The sequence below is a fragment of the Manihot esculenta genome, chromosome 8 (assembly GCF_001659605.2).
Source record: "Manihot esculenta cultivar AM560-2 chromosome 8, M.esculenta_v8, whole genome shotgun sequence".
Taxonomy (NCBI): domain Eukaryota; kingdom Viridiplantae; phylum Streptophyta; class Magnoliopsida; order Malpighiales; family Euphorbiaceae; genus Manihot; species Manihot esculenta.
The window spans coordinates 32,719,128-32,736,534 of record NC_035168.2 but is presented as its reverse complement, the minus strand read 5'-3'; positions in this window follow the sequence as shown (position 1 = coordinate 32,736,534).

The window sequence follows — 17,407 nt, the reverse complement described above, 5'->3', positions numbered from 1 at the left end:
AGAAAATATTTGCTAATGAAAATGCAAACATAATTGATGGCATATACATTCAATTGCAACTGAAAATTTGGATGAGCGAAGAATAAAAACAGAGATCAATGATGAATTTAGATAATTAAATTTTGAAATATAAAATTGAGATCGGAGAAGGTAAAAATAAGTGAGATCTGGATTGCTATCTTAATGAGAATATTTAAGTGGTGGATGAGAATGATGAATTTGATATATAATTTTGGTGAAAACTTGATTCTAATTCGTTCCTTATCCTTTTTCATATGGCTGGATATATTTTAGCAGTTCCTATCTCTGCTATTATATTAGAATCGACTTTTAGCATTAGAGGTAGAATACTCAGCCCTTTTAAGAGATCTTTAGTTGAAATTTTAATATGTGTACAAAATTGGCTTTGAAAATCTCACTATTGTAAGTCTATTAAAGAATAAATAGCATATATGAAAAGACTTGAAAAAAGTATGTAGAGGTTTTATTTAATTTTTTATATTATTATTAACTTAAATATTTTATACTTGATAAATATTAAATTATTTTTCTTTCATTTTTTAGTATTTATAAATTGTGAGATAAACAACGACACTAATAAAAACAGTTAAAACACCGTTACTTTGAATGGTTAATATAAAATAGATAATTTTTTTTTGTTATTATTAAATTAATTTTAATAATTTTTTGTAACTATAAAATATTTTGTATGTTTGTATGTAAAATATCAATTTAAATTTAAAGAATTCGACGTGATCTGGTTGCAAATTTAATGGCAAAAATGAGAATGATTTTTTATTGTTTAATTTTATAATTATTTGAACGGTATAATTTTAAACTTTTGAATTATGTAATTCTTTTTATATTTATAATAGACTATAAATTATATTTTATATATTGTATAAGTATGATGTTTAAAATAATAGAATGAATTATTATAATAATAAAATATTAAATTTTAATTTTTATATTATTTAATAATTATTTAATAATTATTATTAATTTATTATTAATAAAAATTAAAATATTTTATTAAATTTTAAAATATTAAAAATATAATAAAAAATTATTAAAAATTTTAAAATTAATTCAATCCATCGAACTGATTAAATTGAATTGACCGAATCACCGGCCGTACTCTCCGCCTATATTCCTAATCAAATAAAAATTTTCAATTTGGTTTTCTGTTCAATTAATTGAATTGACTGAATGACCTACCCTACTCTCCGCCTATATTCCTAATAAAGCATGTGCCATAATACAAATTTGCATTTGCCGATTCAATTAATGGTTGACGTGCATTTTAATTAATTCTTCCATATTTGCCGCTTAACCTTTACTGTGTGCGTCATCGGCATATTCTTTTCCTTTTTTTTTTTAAATTTAAATTAAATGTTCATAATTTTATAAACAAATTTAATATTTTTAAATTAAATAATTTATTAGTAATTGATATTTCTTAGGAAAATGTTTTTTTGATATTATAAAATGATCCGCAAAAACTTTTGATGATGATTAGAAGGGTAATTTATCTTAATTTATGAAATTTATATTTTAAGCTTATCAATATTCTAAATTTTAAATAGTCATATATTTAATTAAACTAATTTTTTACAAGGTACTTTGTATGTTAGTTATTTTGTTGGGTATATTATGATTTTTTTATATATTTTTATTAAATTTTAATATTATATATTATATATTATTATTAATAATATTATTATCAATTTTAAATTCATCAAATTTAATTATCTATTATTATATTAGATGTATAAATATAATTTAATTTCATTGTAAGATATTAAATTATAATATTATATGTAAAAAATTATGGAATAACTAAGTATTCAGTTCAAATCGAAAAACTGATCGAATTAAATTAATTTAAAATTTTGATTTAATTTTTTATTTATTTCAGTTTAGTTTGATTTTTAATTTTAAAAATTTTAATTATTTTAATTCAGTTTGATTTTAATTGAAAAAAATAAAAATGAATGGATTAGTGATAATAATATATTATTTTTAATAATATAGAGAGATTATATCATATTAAAATTAAAATATTTTAATTAAATTTTAAAATATTAAAAATAAAGTGTAAGAATTAAAAAATTTATTAAAAGTTAAAACCGATCGAATTGAATCAAATCGAATCATACCGATTCGATTCAATTTAATTTCTGACAAAAAATAATTTGATTCAATTTTCATAAATACTAAAATTTCGATTTTTAATTTATTTGATTCAGTTTAATTTTAAATAAATCAACCGAATACTCAATCCTATATAAAAAGAATTTTATTAATTTTTAATTTATTATTCATATGAAAAATTAAAATAAATATAATTTTTTTTATAAAAATAATAATATTTTCATAACTTAAATATAAATTTCTCCTTATAATTCACTTTTCATCTCAAAACACTTACAATAAAAAAATCATATTACTGTATTTATCAATTCAAATTATGAATATTTGTATATAAAAATAATATGAAGATATAAATCAATTTATTTTTAAAGTTTATAAATTAATACACTAATTTATAAATCAAGATAAACGTGCTTTAAATTATTTTCGTTATGAAACGAAAGTCAATGCACAATTCACATGTTGCTTAGTCCCATTAGGTGTAGTACAATCTTTGAATAAATAAAGGAAAGCATAGTTTTTTCTTTTTCTATTTTCTCAAAAAATCAACCATTCATTAATTATTATTATTATATTAAATTTAAATGTAAATAAATAAATTTAAATGTAGCCGCTGGTGAGAAATTTGCCAGCGTGATTCAGTTGATGAGAAATACTAGTTTAAAGTAATTTATCAACATTTTTCAGTTTCATTGAACGAAAAATATTTATTATTATTTCTCTCTCATTATTAATAAATTAATTATTATATTTTTTATTTAATAAAAAAATATTATAAACTTATTTTAAAAGTAATTTTTGTTAGTATTTTTTTTAAGGGAAAATTATTTTTTAGTCCCTGAAATTTAACGTAATTAATACTTTTATCCCTCTATTTTGGCGACCCAACACTTAAGTCCCTCATTTTCTATTCCGTCCAAATTCGTAGTCCTTTCGTCCACGGTCAAAGAGTCAAAGGTGAGAGATGATAATTTTTTTCAAAAATACCCTTCTCTAAATATAAAATCCCTATTTTTTTTTCTCTTTCATATTTTTTCCGGTTGCAGAAAGGGTAGGAAGAAGAAGAAGAAGAAGAAGAAGAAGAAGAAGAAGAAGAAGAAGAAGAAGAAGAAGAAGTTGTAGAAAGGGTAGGAAGAAGAAGAAGAAGAAAAAGAAGAAGTTGCAGAAAGGGTAAGAAGAAGAAGAAGAAGAAGTTGCAGAAAGGGTAGGAACAAGAAGAGGAACAAGAAGAAGAAGAAGAAGAAGAAAGAAGAAGAAGAAGTTGCAGAAATGGTAGGAAGAAAAAGAAGAAGAAAGAAGAAGAAGAAAGAAGAAGAAGCAGAAGAAGTTGCAGAAAGGGTAGGAAGAAGAAGAAGAAGAAGAAGAAGAAGAAGAAGAAGAAAGAAGAAGAAGAAGTTGCAGAAAGGGTAGAAAGAAGAAGAAGAAGAAGAAGAAAGAAGAAGAAGAAGTTGCAGAAAGGGTAGAAAGAAGAAGAAGAAGAAGAAGAAGAGGCATTTGGATTTGAGTTTGAGTTTAGTGAAGGTTAATTTTGTCAATTCACGTGTCCCAAACGGTTATTTTGGACGTAAGGACTATGAATTTGGACAGAAAATAAAGTGAGGGACTTAAGTATTGAATCGCCAAAATAGAGAGATAGAAGTGTTAATTACGTTAAATTTTAAGGACTAAAAAATAATTTTTCCTGTTTTTTGAAATTTTATAGCTATTCATCACCGTAAGTATTTATTACTGATCTTTTTTCATATATGACTTTTTATGTGAGTGATTTTGTATTGATTTACTGGTCAGTTTCAACAAGCATGGAGTCAGCGTAGGGCTATGATATCTTAAAAATTTTCAAATTATCTAGGGGTATTTAAATAATTTTATATATAGCAAAAAAATTATCATTAATTAAATATCTATATATTTAAAAAATTAATTAATTAATTAATTTTTATTTAAAAATTATTCAATTAAAATATTTTATATTTTATAAAATTAAATATTTTAATTTTTTTTATCAAATAATTTTTTATCCCTCTTTAATCCTATTTAATTTATTTAATTTTAATTATTCATTTTATTTTGTCTTTTCAATTCTCTATTTTTTTCAATCTAAAAAATTTATTTTTTATTTTAAAAATTATTTATTTATTACGTAATTTAATTTTATAAGATATTTTTATTATTAAGAATTAATTATCTCACTTTCTAATTTATTTATGTAATTAAAATTATTTATTAAACTATTTAAAAAATAAATTTTAAATTTTTATTAATGAATGAGTTTTATAGACTATTTAAATTTAAAAAGTAATTTAATTTAAAAAAAAATATAAATTTAATTGATAATAGATTAGATAATTTAAATTTAAAAATCATTAAATATAAATAAGTATTGTTTTTATGGATAATACTTAGGTTATTTAAATTTAAGAAAAATAAAGTGAAAATATTATTTCTGATGGATTAGATAATTTAATATAAAATAAATAAATTTTATAGCAAATATTATATTAAATAGTTATGTTATTTTAACAATATTATTTTTAGATAATTTAATATAAAAGTAAATAAATTTTATAACAAATATTATATTAAATAGTTATGTTATTTTAATAATTTTTTTTTTATAGATTTGAGTTGATTTCACAGTAGAATGAGAAAAAATCTAATGATCGGTTTATCGTTGGCTTATATTAAAAGATATATTTTTAAATATTAAAAATTATATTTATTATTATTATATTTTAATAAATACATAAATAAATTATAATTTTAATTGAAACTTTGAATATTTAGAAAAATCGAATTTGGTTGGATTTCATTTCTTCTATTAATTTTTTTTCAATTGAATTTTTATAATTTTAATAATTTAATTTTAATTTTTCAACTTGATTCTGTTAACCGAATTATGGATTGTACCCCTCTATGTAATGGCACTTGCAAGTAAAAAATAAAAAGGATGGCTTTGTCGCAAGTCATCTTTGAATGTAAGAGCTTTCTTTTATCAATGCACGAGAAGCTGCATTTCATAAGATCCGGTGAATATTTACATAGAATATAGAAACTATTCAAAGGCTTAAAACTTTAATTCAAATCAAATCAAAATAAATTAAATTAAATAAAATAAAATTAGTTCAAACTAAATAATTTAGAAAAAAAAAATAGATACTACCGAAAACTGTCGGGACACGGCCTGATCGCTATTCACCATCCACCTTTAGTAAACGCATAGTCTGGCCAGCACCAAAACTAAAGACTACACAAGACAACTATTGAAATCTCAGAAAGACGAGCAAATCAAAAACCAGAAAATAACAACATGCAAATACAATCAATCTCAAGAATAACACTCGCATTTCGATCCAACTCGACAGGAAGAGACATGGCAGAGTGTAGCCGGTATCTACTGGCCGATGGGAGCAGGATCATTGGGCGCAGCGGTGTGGTCCCACGTAACCGACATCAAGATTCAGTGGATTTCCCTAAAAGTCATATCAAACACTCTTATATCAGATCCACATAGCTTTGCTTACAGGACATCATCGGACCGAAACAAAATAGAAAAAAAAAAAGGAATAATAAGCTCTATCCACGACAAGGGATGACCGAGAGTAGAAATCCTCTATAACAAAGTAAAAAAAAAATTAAGAATAAAACCACACCCTTTTCTATCCGAAAGTAGGGAAGAAAAACTGAAGACCCAAGCGAAAAAACAAAAGAAACACAAAAAAAACTACATCTTATGAGTCCGCTTTTATTTTCATTAATAATTTTTTATTTTTTATTATATCTATTCATCAGTTTGCATTAAATATGTGATATTCACAATCTATATATATTTAAAATAAAATTTTTTGCTTTAAAAAGTTTTTCTTTTAAAATAAATTAAAATATTTTATAAAAATTCATTTAAATTCTTTAATTTTTTGCAAAATGAATATACCAATCAAAGAGTATATAAAACATATTTTCCCATAATTTGATTTGTTAATTTTGTAGATTTTTATCTCTAGTCTTGACTGTTTGTTATTAACACATATTAAAAATTGAAATATGTGAAATTTAATTTAAAAATTAATCATCACAAGTTTTTAATTATTGAAGGAAGAAATAATATAATTAAGAAAAGAAAGCATAGTTTGTAACAACCCGGAAACCGATACCCCTCTGTAACGGCCCGAACCGCCACCGGCGTTAGGATCCAGATCGGCTTAAGGCCGCCGGGACCCGTAGCAAACCAAACATACCTCCTATCACCTGGTCAAATCCCATACATGATCAAAACTTTAACATAAAAACTGGAACATCTGATGTAATTACCGAGCTCGACCTGTATGCAACATAACTGAAACATAAAAGGACCCCCTACTAGAGCCCTCATCAAAACTCTAGCTGGGTCAACATAACATACATCAAGCTGGGATTACATCCAAAGAACTAGAACCTAACCTGTGCATGCCTCAAACCACAAACATAAGACCTCCTCTAGGGTCCTCATCCATTACCATAGCGTGGTAAACAACACATGCCACAAGATTAGTTCAAACATAACTCAACAATAAACCAAAACATACATCATGTATTAAACAGGGACCAACCAAGTCTCAGGGCCAAGCACAGTACTAATCCATAAATATAACTCCAATTAACCTTACATTTCAATAACTCAGTTACATTACATCATGTCCACACTAACAGTACTAATCTATAACTATCACAAAAGCATAACCTCTGCTCTTGAGACTTCCCGATCAACCTTAAACCTGCAACACTGGGGTTAGGGGAGAGGGGTGAGCTAAAAAGCCCAGTGAGTAGAAACATAGAAAACAGTTCATTAATTACATGCTCTCATGAAATGCGTCATAACACAAAGAAATCACATAACTGTATCTTGTCCGTCTCGGGGTTCATGCAAATAAATATTCCCCACGGACTGTTTTTGAGAGTTCCTTTCTTTGCTAGCATCCTTTACTCTCAAGGATCGGACATGACCTCAAAAATCCCTCTGTCGGTGCCCGGCTCCCCCAAAGGAGCTCACACAGGACTTTCACATACATGACAGGGTACCGAGTCCACAGAGAGCTCACAGGGACTTTCCTATATGTACTTGTCCGGCTCTCAAAGGACTTACCCAAGACTCAATGACAGAAATGGGCTATTGAAGTCGCCTTGGTCCAAACCTCCTGAATCAACATCAAATAATGCAATGCGCCATATTCGTGAAACTAGTGCAATCAGCCTATTACATATAATCATGATGCATGAACATGCTTTAGGCATTTGATTTTATAAAATAAAAGATTTAGTTAGTTCTACTCACCTCTGGCAGACGCTGAACTTGCTCTGCACATCTAACACTACTGGCCTCCTCGGTCTCTCGGGTCCGATCCTACACAGGTGGACTCGAATGAGGTGCCAAACATACTCTAAACAACTCATAAACATACCCCCAAAAACCCCTAAAACATCATAGAAACATGCATGGAAAACACCCAAGAAAAGGCTGGACAGGGCACTTTCGGCGGCACCTTCGGCGGCCGAAAGCCCCTTCCTCCAGAGACGAAACTCGGGCACCTTCGGCGGCACCTTCGGCGGCCGAAAGTCCCACTCCAGAGACGAAAGTCAGGCACTTTCGGCGGCCGAATCCTTCCTTCGGCGGCCGAATCCTTCCTTCGGCGGCCGAAAGTCTGCTTTCAAGCCAAAACTCAACTTTCGGGGGCAAGGTTAGGCGGCCAAACCATGCATCCAAAGGCAGGTTCGGCGGCCGAAGCCACTTTCGGCGGCCGAAGCCACTTTCGGCGGCCGAACCTGAGTTCTTCCCAGAAGGGCAGAACTCAGCTTCTCATGCATTCAAGCCTCCCAAACCTTTCAAACACCCCAAAACAAGCACCCAACCTAACCAAAACATGCATAAACCCTTAACCATGCACAAAGGAGCTTAATAGCTTGATTAAACTCAAAAACACACATCAAAACATACATAGATAGCTTATGACCCACATAGGCCAAAACCATCAAAACAACCCATAATCTCACTTGCTCTTTCCCACTCATGCATACACTCTCCCACATGCATAACCTAGCCTAAACATTCAACATAGCATCATATAAACATACATGAGCATCACACAACATACATTGGGTATAAAACCCACATAAATCCCAACATGCATATCTACCCATACTCTACCACTAAAACCTTCATAAAACTTCAAAAGACACTAGGAAAGCAAAGATCTACACTTACCTCTTGAAGATCGAGGGTTGGTGCGACCCAAAGCTTGAGGTGTGGAGAACCCAAACTCTTAAAGTCTTCAAGCTCTCCAAACCTTGATCCAAGCTTGAAAACTCTTCAAAACAACCATGGAACTCATGAAAACATGAAGGAGATGAAGAAAAACATGAAAACGACCAAGGGAGGACAAAAACTCACCTGAGCTCGAGAATGGGGAGAAAACTCGCCCATTTCCGATCTGAGGGCCTTTTATAGGTGGCCTGGTCGAAGACCTTCGGCAGCCTAACGTGCCCCTAAACTCATGCATGTTCGGCGGCCGAACTTGACTTTCGGCGGCCGAACCTTGGCTCGTTCAAACAAGACTTTCGGAGGCCAAAGGCGCTCCCGAAGTCCTTCCATGTTCAGCGGCCGAACTTAACTTTTGGCGGCCGAACCTGGCAAATGCCTCCTTGGTCTTTTCTCTTCAAAACTCAATTTTCTTTCAATTAAAACCCTTAAAATCATTTGAAAATATTTTTAGAAAACACATTTTACCCCTCTAGAAGCCTCTGGCATCTTCAGAATTCCATATTCCAACGGAGATTCCGCCGGAAGGTAGGGATTCCGATGCCGGAATCTAGCCGGGTATTACATTCTTCCCCCCTTCAAGAACATTCGTCCCCGAATGTTCCACAAACATACATACATAAAAACACGGCATAGCATAAAACATAACATCAATCATACATAAACATGCAAGCAAAACCTAAAAATCTCTCTCCTGAAAGAGAGACACAGGCACTGCTGGAGTAAAACTCCAGGGTCTCCAAAAGAAACACCTTAGCAGTACTCAACCTACTCCCGAACTCCACTGGCTTCCGCTGCGCTACTCTGATCCTTACTCTTCTCTTCTCTTCTCATCTTTACTAACAGGCTTCTTCTCACTGCTAACCCAAAACTAACTCTAACTCTCACAGGTAGTACCCGGATCTCAGATCTATCTTGGAAAACAAACAGCTCCTACTAGCTGTCCCCATAGATCATCCCTCCTGCATGGGAATACCTGCCCTTGGTAGTGACCTTGGTCAACTACTTACAGTTGTTACAAAGTCTCAAGGATCCATCCTCCGTTTCCCACCACAACACTGGAACACTCCAGGGTAAGGTACTAGGTCGGATAAAACCCTTATCTACCAAGCCTCACCTCTATTCTGACTACTACCTCTCTCTACGCAGGCGCCATCCTATAGGGAAGGATAGAAATGGTTCTGCGTCCAGACACCACTCCAATACCAAACTCTAACTCCCTGTCAGATGGTAAACCTGACAACTCGCCTGGGAAGACATCTAAGAACTCTCTCTAGCAACTGGCACTGAACTGGACCGGCAGACTAACTCCGCCACAGATGGATCACACGTGAGTCCACTGACCCAAAGAGAACACTCTAGCCCAGAAGCTATCAACTCAACCTCTCGACGGCTCCTAGAGCAACTAAAGAAAGAGAATACTCCAGGGTTCACAAAAACATACACATCAGAACGTTCAAAAGTGAGCATACCTAGCACCACTGTGTTTGATGTGTCTGCCTCTTGCTGAGCTTGGGTGAAGATCCGAGCTGGAGCTGACGGACCTTCTCCACGGGAACCTGCTGAAGAAGAGGCTGCCCCTCTTCCTCTGCCTCGACCACCATCCTGAAACATGGCCTGAGCTGCTGGCCGAGTTACTCTACCTGAAGCTGCCCGCTGGGACTGAGCCAACCTGGGCGCAATGGGACACTCACGTACCATGTGCCCTTCCTGACCGCATCTAAAACATAGATTAGTCCCAATCAGACAGACTCCCTTGTGCGGCCTTCCGCACCTCAAGCATCTTGAACTGCCTGAGCCAGCACTCGAACCACCAAAACCCAGACTAGCCTTCAAATTCTGCCAAAACTTCTTCTTCGACCTTCTGAGGCCTCTGCCCCACTTCTTACTTTTCGTGGAGGCTGTACTCAGGGTAGAGGGATCAATCCCTCCTGAACCTGAGATCCTGGAATCCTGAGTCTGAGCATCCTCCTGAGAATCTCCCATACCTTCCTCTGACACTCTGATTCCCAAACTGACATCCCTTCTCTGAACATCCGACTCGACTTCCCTCACACTAGCTGACATCCTTCTTGGAGCCATTGCTTCTCTGCTTACATCAAAAGACCTTCCGGGGTCCCTTGATGTTCCCCATCTGCTGACTCCCCATGACTGCGCTCTTGGCAGAGCAGGAGGAAAGGTGTCCATACCTTCCCTCTCAGATGGAACTCCAGTCGATTCCACAGATCGACGAGCACCTCGCATTCTGGCTCCTCTGAAGAACAACACACAAGCATACAATCAATCATTAGCATCATACGGTTCATATGAAAACACATGAACCTGCAACACATACATAACATATCATACATAACATTAATGCCCATGCATAAACTCATGGCATTCCACATGATCATTCATACAAGATAGGACTCAACATCCTATCCTAGTGGACATGATTTCTGCCTATTGTGCTTGCCCTTCTATGACCTCTAAGCCAACCTCTTTCCGATGTGCAACACACCGTACTCTCGAGGCCCAAAGCTCTGATACCATTCTGTAATGACCCGAAAACCGATACCCCTCTGTAACAGCCCGAACCGCCACCGGCGCTAGGATCCAGATCGGCTTAAGGCTCCGGGACCCGTAGCAAGCCAAACATACCTCCTGTCACCTGGTCAAATCCCATACATGATCAAAACTTTAACATAAAAACTGGAACATCTGATGTAATTACCGAGCTCGACCTGTATGCAACATAACTGAAACATAAAAGGACCCCCTACTAGAGCCCTCATCAAAACTCTAGCTGGGTCAACATAACATACATCAAGCTGGGATTACATCCAAAGAATTAGAACCTAACCTGTGCATGCCTCAAACCACAAACATAAGACCTCCTCTAGGGTCCTCATCCATTACCATAGCGTGGTAAACAACACATGCCACAAGATTAGTTCAAACATAACTCAACAATAAACCAAAACATACATCATGTATTAAACAGGGACCAACCAAGTCTCAGGGCCAAGCACAGTACTAATCCATAAATATAACTCCAATTAACCTTACATTTCAATAACTCAGTTACATTACATCATGTCCACACTAACAGTACTAATCTATAACTATCACAAAAGCATAACCTCTGCTCTTGAGACTTCCCGATCAACCTCAAACCTGCAACACTGGGGTTAGGGGAGAGGGGTGAGCTAAAAAGCCCAGTGAGTAGAAACATAGAAAACAGTTCATTAATTACATGCTCTCATGAAATGCGTCATAACACAAAGAAATCACATAACTGTATCTTGTCCGTCTCGGGGTTCATGCAAATAAATATTCCCCACGGACTGTTTTTGAGAGTTCCTTTCTTTGCTAGCATCCTTTACTCTCAAGGATCGGACATGACCTCAAAAATCCCTCTGTCGGTGCCCGGCTCCCCCAAAGGAGCTCACACAGGACTTTCACATACATGACAGGGTACCGAGTCCACAGAGAGCTCACAGGGACTTTCCTATATGTACTTGTCCGGCTCTCAAAGGACTTACCCAAGACTCAATGACAGAAATGGGCTATTGAAGTCGCCTTGGTCCAAACCTCCTGAATCAACATCAAATAATGCAATGCGCCATATTCGTGAAACTAGTGCAATCAGCCTATTACATATAATCATGATGCAAGAACATGCTTTAGGCATTTGATTTTATAAAATAAAAGATTTAGTTAGTTCTACTCACCTCTGGCAGACGCTGAACTTGCTCTGCACATCTAACACTACTTGTAACGACCCGGAAATCCGACCCGTTACCGGCGCTAGGATCCAGATCGGCTTAAGGCCGCCGGGACCCGTAGCAAGCCTACATACCTCCTGTAAACCTGTGGAATCCCATACATAACAACATATACATGATCTGTAAAAATTTTTCTTTTCTCTTATCCAAGCAAAACCTGTGCATGCACAAAATCATACATAAACCCCACACTGGAGTCCTCATCAATTACTCCAATGGGGTATCATCATCATACATATCAGCTTGGATAATCATGGTCATTAACATCATTACTCATTAAACACTCTGTACATAATGGGGATTCACACACCTCTAGGTCAAGCACTACTATAATCCTCAATACATTATCAAATCATTCATTACATTACATGGTCATAAATACTCGTTACATCATGTTCATGTCCACTACTATCTATTACAACATACATGACTTAACTTCACTCTAGCCGACTTCCCGATCTATCCTGTACCTGCAACTCTGGGGATAAAGGGAGTGGGGTGAGCTACTAGAGCCCAGTGAGCAGAATAATAAAACATCAATTTAAATCATGCTTTCATGTATGCGCCATAACACAAACATTTCACAACAAGGATGAACTTGTCACCATTTAGCCCCTATCTTTCTTACTTATACATGCCGGGGGCGTAGAGCCGTAGCAGGCACACCCGGACTCCCATAATCAGTCATAGTGCCAGGGGCGTAGAGCCGTAGCAGGCACACCTGGACTCACATAGGCTATCATGACATAAAAGGGCTAATGGATCATTCAACATTCATCCGCATCAACAACAAAGTATGCAATGCAACATATTCGTGAATTCTAATGCAATCAACCTGATATATCTCATGGCATTCATGATGCGTGAATCATGCTAAAACATTTCATTAATTTGCTTTAAAACTTAAAGTTTGTTCCACTCACCTCTGGCTAGCTCTGAAGAGACTCTGAAGCAGCTGGCTCACTGCTGGGGGTCTCGGTTCCTCAGGTCCGAACCTACACAGGTGGACTCAAATGAGGGACCAAACATACATGAACATGACTCTAAAATACTCCCCAAAAACCCCCTAAAACATCCTGAAAACATCACATGAAAACATGCAAGAAATGGCTGAACAGGGCACTTTCGGCGGCAGGTTCGGCGGCCGAAAGTCCCTCTGCAGCCGAAAGTCATGCAGGTTCGGCGGCACTTTCGGCGGCCGAACCTCCCAGACAGAGACGAAACTTGAGTTTCGGGGGCAGGCTTCGGCAGCCGAAACTGCCTCCACAAGGGGGTTCGGCGGCCGAATGTCACTTCGGCGGCCGAACCTGAGTTTCTGCCGAAGGGCAGAAACTTGGCTTCCTTGTGTCCACAGCCTCCAAAACACCTCAAAACATGCATAAACTTGTTTCTACACATGCATACACATCATACTTCACACCTAGGGGTCTCAAACTACAATATACCCCAACTACAACACTTCAAACAACACATTTCCAACATACATTGCTCAAATCACAACATAAACCTAACAACAAGCCTAAACATGCATTCTACCCCATCAACTTGCATAAAACTTTCATAAAACATAAAAGAAGCATAGATCGAAGCTTACCTCTTGAAGATCGAGAGGAAGAACGACCCTAGCTCGGAAAATGGAGGGATTTAGCTCCAAGACTTCCAAGCTCCAAACTTGCTTAAAAACACTCAAAAACCTTTGTGGAACCTTAAAACTCAAAGAAAATGGTGGGGATTGAAGGAAAAACACGAGATTTGGGAGAGGGAGGTCGGAAGCTTGCTGCGGCTGAAAATGGGAGAAAACTCTCTCATTTCGGCTAAGTGCCCCTTTTATAGGTGGCTGGCCAGGCCACGTTCGGGGGCCGAAAGTGCCTCCGCATGCATGCAAGGTTCGGCGGCCGAACTTGGAGTTCGGCGGCCGAACCTGCATTTCCCTCACTCAAAACTTTCGGGCACCTAAAGTCCTTCCGAAAGCATGCATGTTCGGCGGCCGAACCTCAAAGTTCGGCGGCCGAACCTGGGTTTTCCTCCAAAGATTTTTCATGCAAAAACTCATTTAATTCTTACTTAAAATCATGAAATACATGAAAACATTTCATAAAATCATAGTTTTACCCTTCTAGAGGTTTCCGACATCCGAGGTCCCACCGGACGGTAGGGATTCCGATACCGGAGTCTAGCCGGGTATTACATTCTCCCCCCCTTAAGAACATTCGTCCCCGAATGCTCCTCAACTAACATACAAAGCATGGCATCAATCATAACATACAACATAGCATACAATATATCATACATGCAACACATAGAACGACTAACACTCACCTCAAAACAGATGGGGGTATTGCTGGAGCATGGACTCCCGTGTCTCCCAGGTGCATTCTTCAATATTGTGGTGGTTCCAAAGGACTTTCACCATCGGGATTTCCTTGTTCCTCAGCTTTCTGATCTGAGTGTCAAGGATCCGCACTGGCTGCTCTACATAGGTGAGATCCTCTTGGATCTCTACATCAGGCTCACTAAGAACCTTTCCAGGATCCGACACGTACTTCCGTAACAGAGAAACATGGAAAACCGGATGGATTCTCTCCATCGAAGCAGGCAAGTCTAGCTTGTACGACACATTACCGACCCTCTGAAGCACCTCGAAAGGACCGATATACCGTGGAGCTAACTTACCCTTCTTCCCGAACCGAACCACTCCTTTCATAGGAGACACCTTGAGCAAAACCAAATCCCCCTCCTGAAACTCTAGCTGTCTTCTGCGGATATCTGCATAACTCTTCTGCCGACTAGCAGCAGTCTTGATCCTTTCTCTGATTATGGGTACCACCCTGCTGGTAAGCTCTACTAACTCCGGACCCGCAAGAGTCCTCTCTCCTACTTCCTCCCAGCAGATAGGTGATCTGCACTTCCTCCCATACAAAGCTTCATATGGAGCCATCCCTATGCTAGCATGATAGCTGTTATTGTAGGCAAACTCCACCAAAGGTAGATGCTGCCTCCAAGAACCGCCAAAATCTAGCACACACATTCTGAGCATATCCTCTATTGTCTGGATGGTCCTCTCTGACTGTCCGTCTGTCTGTGGGTGGAAGGCAGTACTGAAGTCTAATCTGGTACCTATAGCGTTCTGCAGACTCCGCCAAAACCTGGAGGTGAACTGGGGCCCTCTATCTGACACTATAGATACCGGGACCCCATGCAATCTGACAATCTCATCTACATACACCTGCGCCAACTTATCCACAGAGTAGCCACTCCTGACAGGGATGAAGTGAGCAGATTTGGTGAGTCTGTCCACAATCACCCATATGGAGTCTAATCTGTTGGACGTCGCCGGTAACCCCACTACGAAGTCCATAGCTATGTTCTCCCATTTCCATTCTGGAATCGGTAGTGGATTCAACATTCCAGCCGGCTTCTGATGCTCTAGTTTCACCCTCTGACACACATCGCAGGCTGACACGAACAGTGCCACGTCCTTCTTCATAGCTGGCCACCAATACACTCTCTTCAGATCCTGATACATCTTGGTGGCTCCAGGGTGAACACTATACCTGGTATTATGGGCTTCCCTCATAATATCTCCCTTCAGACCAATGTCATCTGGCACACATAATCTGTTCCCGTAGCGGAGGATCCCCTTATCATCAAACCTGAACTCCTTACTCTGGCCTGACTGAACCGTTCTGGCTATCCTGACCAACTCTGGGTCCTCATGCTGTTTCTGAGCTACCTGCTCCAGAAACACGGGTGTCACTCTCATCTGAGCCACTAAAGCACCTGTGCCAGACAACTCCAACTGTAATCCCTCACTCATAAGTCTGTGGAACTCCTTCACCACCGGCCTCCTCTCTGCTGAAATGTGGGATAGACTGCCGAGTGATTTCCGGCTTAGGGCGTCTGCCACAACATTCGCCTTACCCGGATGGTACTGAATCTTGCAATCATAGTCACTCAACAGCTCTACCCATCTCCTCTGCCTCAAGTTCAGTTCTCTCTGACTCAGGATGTACTGCAGGCTCCTATGATCTGTGAAGATCTCACACTTTACCCCATAAAGGTAATGCCTCCACATCTTGAGTGCAAAGATCACTGCTGCCATCTCTAGGTCATGTGTGGGGTAATTCAGCTCATGCTTCTTCAGCTGCCTAGAAGCATAAGCGATCACCCTCTCATTTTGCATTAGTACATAACCCAGTCCCACACGGGACGCATCACAATATACTGAGAAGTCATCATCACTTTTTGGCAGAGCTAACACCGGTGCTGAAGTCAACCTCCTCTTAAGCTCCTCAAAGCTTTCCTCACACTGATCGGTCCATATGAACTTCTGATTCTTCTTTGTCAATTTGGTCATAGGAGCAGCAATCTTTGAGAAGTCCTGAACGAACCTCCTGTAGTAACCTGCTAAACCCAGAAAACTCTTGATCTCGGTCACTGTGGTGGGTCTAGGCCAGTTAGCTACAGCCTCTACCTTCTTGGGGTCTACTTCAATACCCTGTTCTGACACAATGTGCCCCAAGAATGAAATGCTCCTAAGCCAAAACTCACACTTGGAGAACTTGGCATACAAGCCATGCTCTCTCAAGGTCTGCAAAATTGTCCTCAGGTGATGGGCATGCTCCTCTGCATTTCTGGAATACACTAAGATATCATCTATGAAGACAATAACGAAGTGATCCAGATACTGACTGAATACTCTGTTCATGAGGTCCATGAATGCTGCGGGGGCGTTGGTCAACCCAAACGGCATCACAAGGAACTCATAGTGCCCATACCTGGTCCTGAAAGCTGTCTTCGGTACATCTTCATTCCTTATCCTCAACTGATGGTACCCTGATCTCAGATCTATTTTGGAGAAACAACCTGCTCCTGCTAGCTGGTCGAATAGATCGTCGATCCTCGGCAAAGGGTACTTGTTCTTGGTAGTGAGCTTGTTCAACTGTCTGTAGTTGATACAAAGTCTGAGGGATCCATCCTTCTTCCTCACAAACAAAACCGGAGCACCCCAAGGTGAAGTACTCGGTCGGATGAAACCCTTATCTACCAGCTCTTGCAACTGTTCCTTCAGTTCTTTCAATTCAGCTGGTGCCATCCTGTAGGGAGGGATAGAGATCGGTCTGGTACCAGGCATTAACTCAATCTCGAACTCTATCTCCCTAGCAGGTGGTAACCCTGGCAGCTCGTCTGGGAA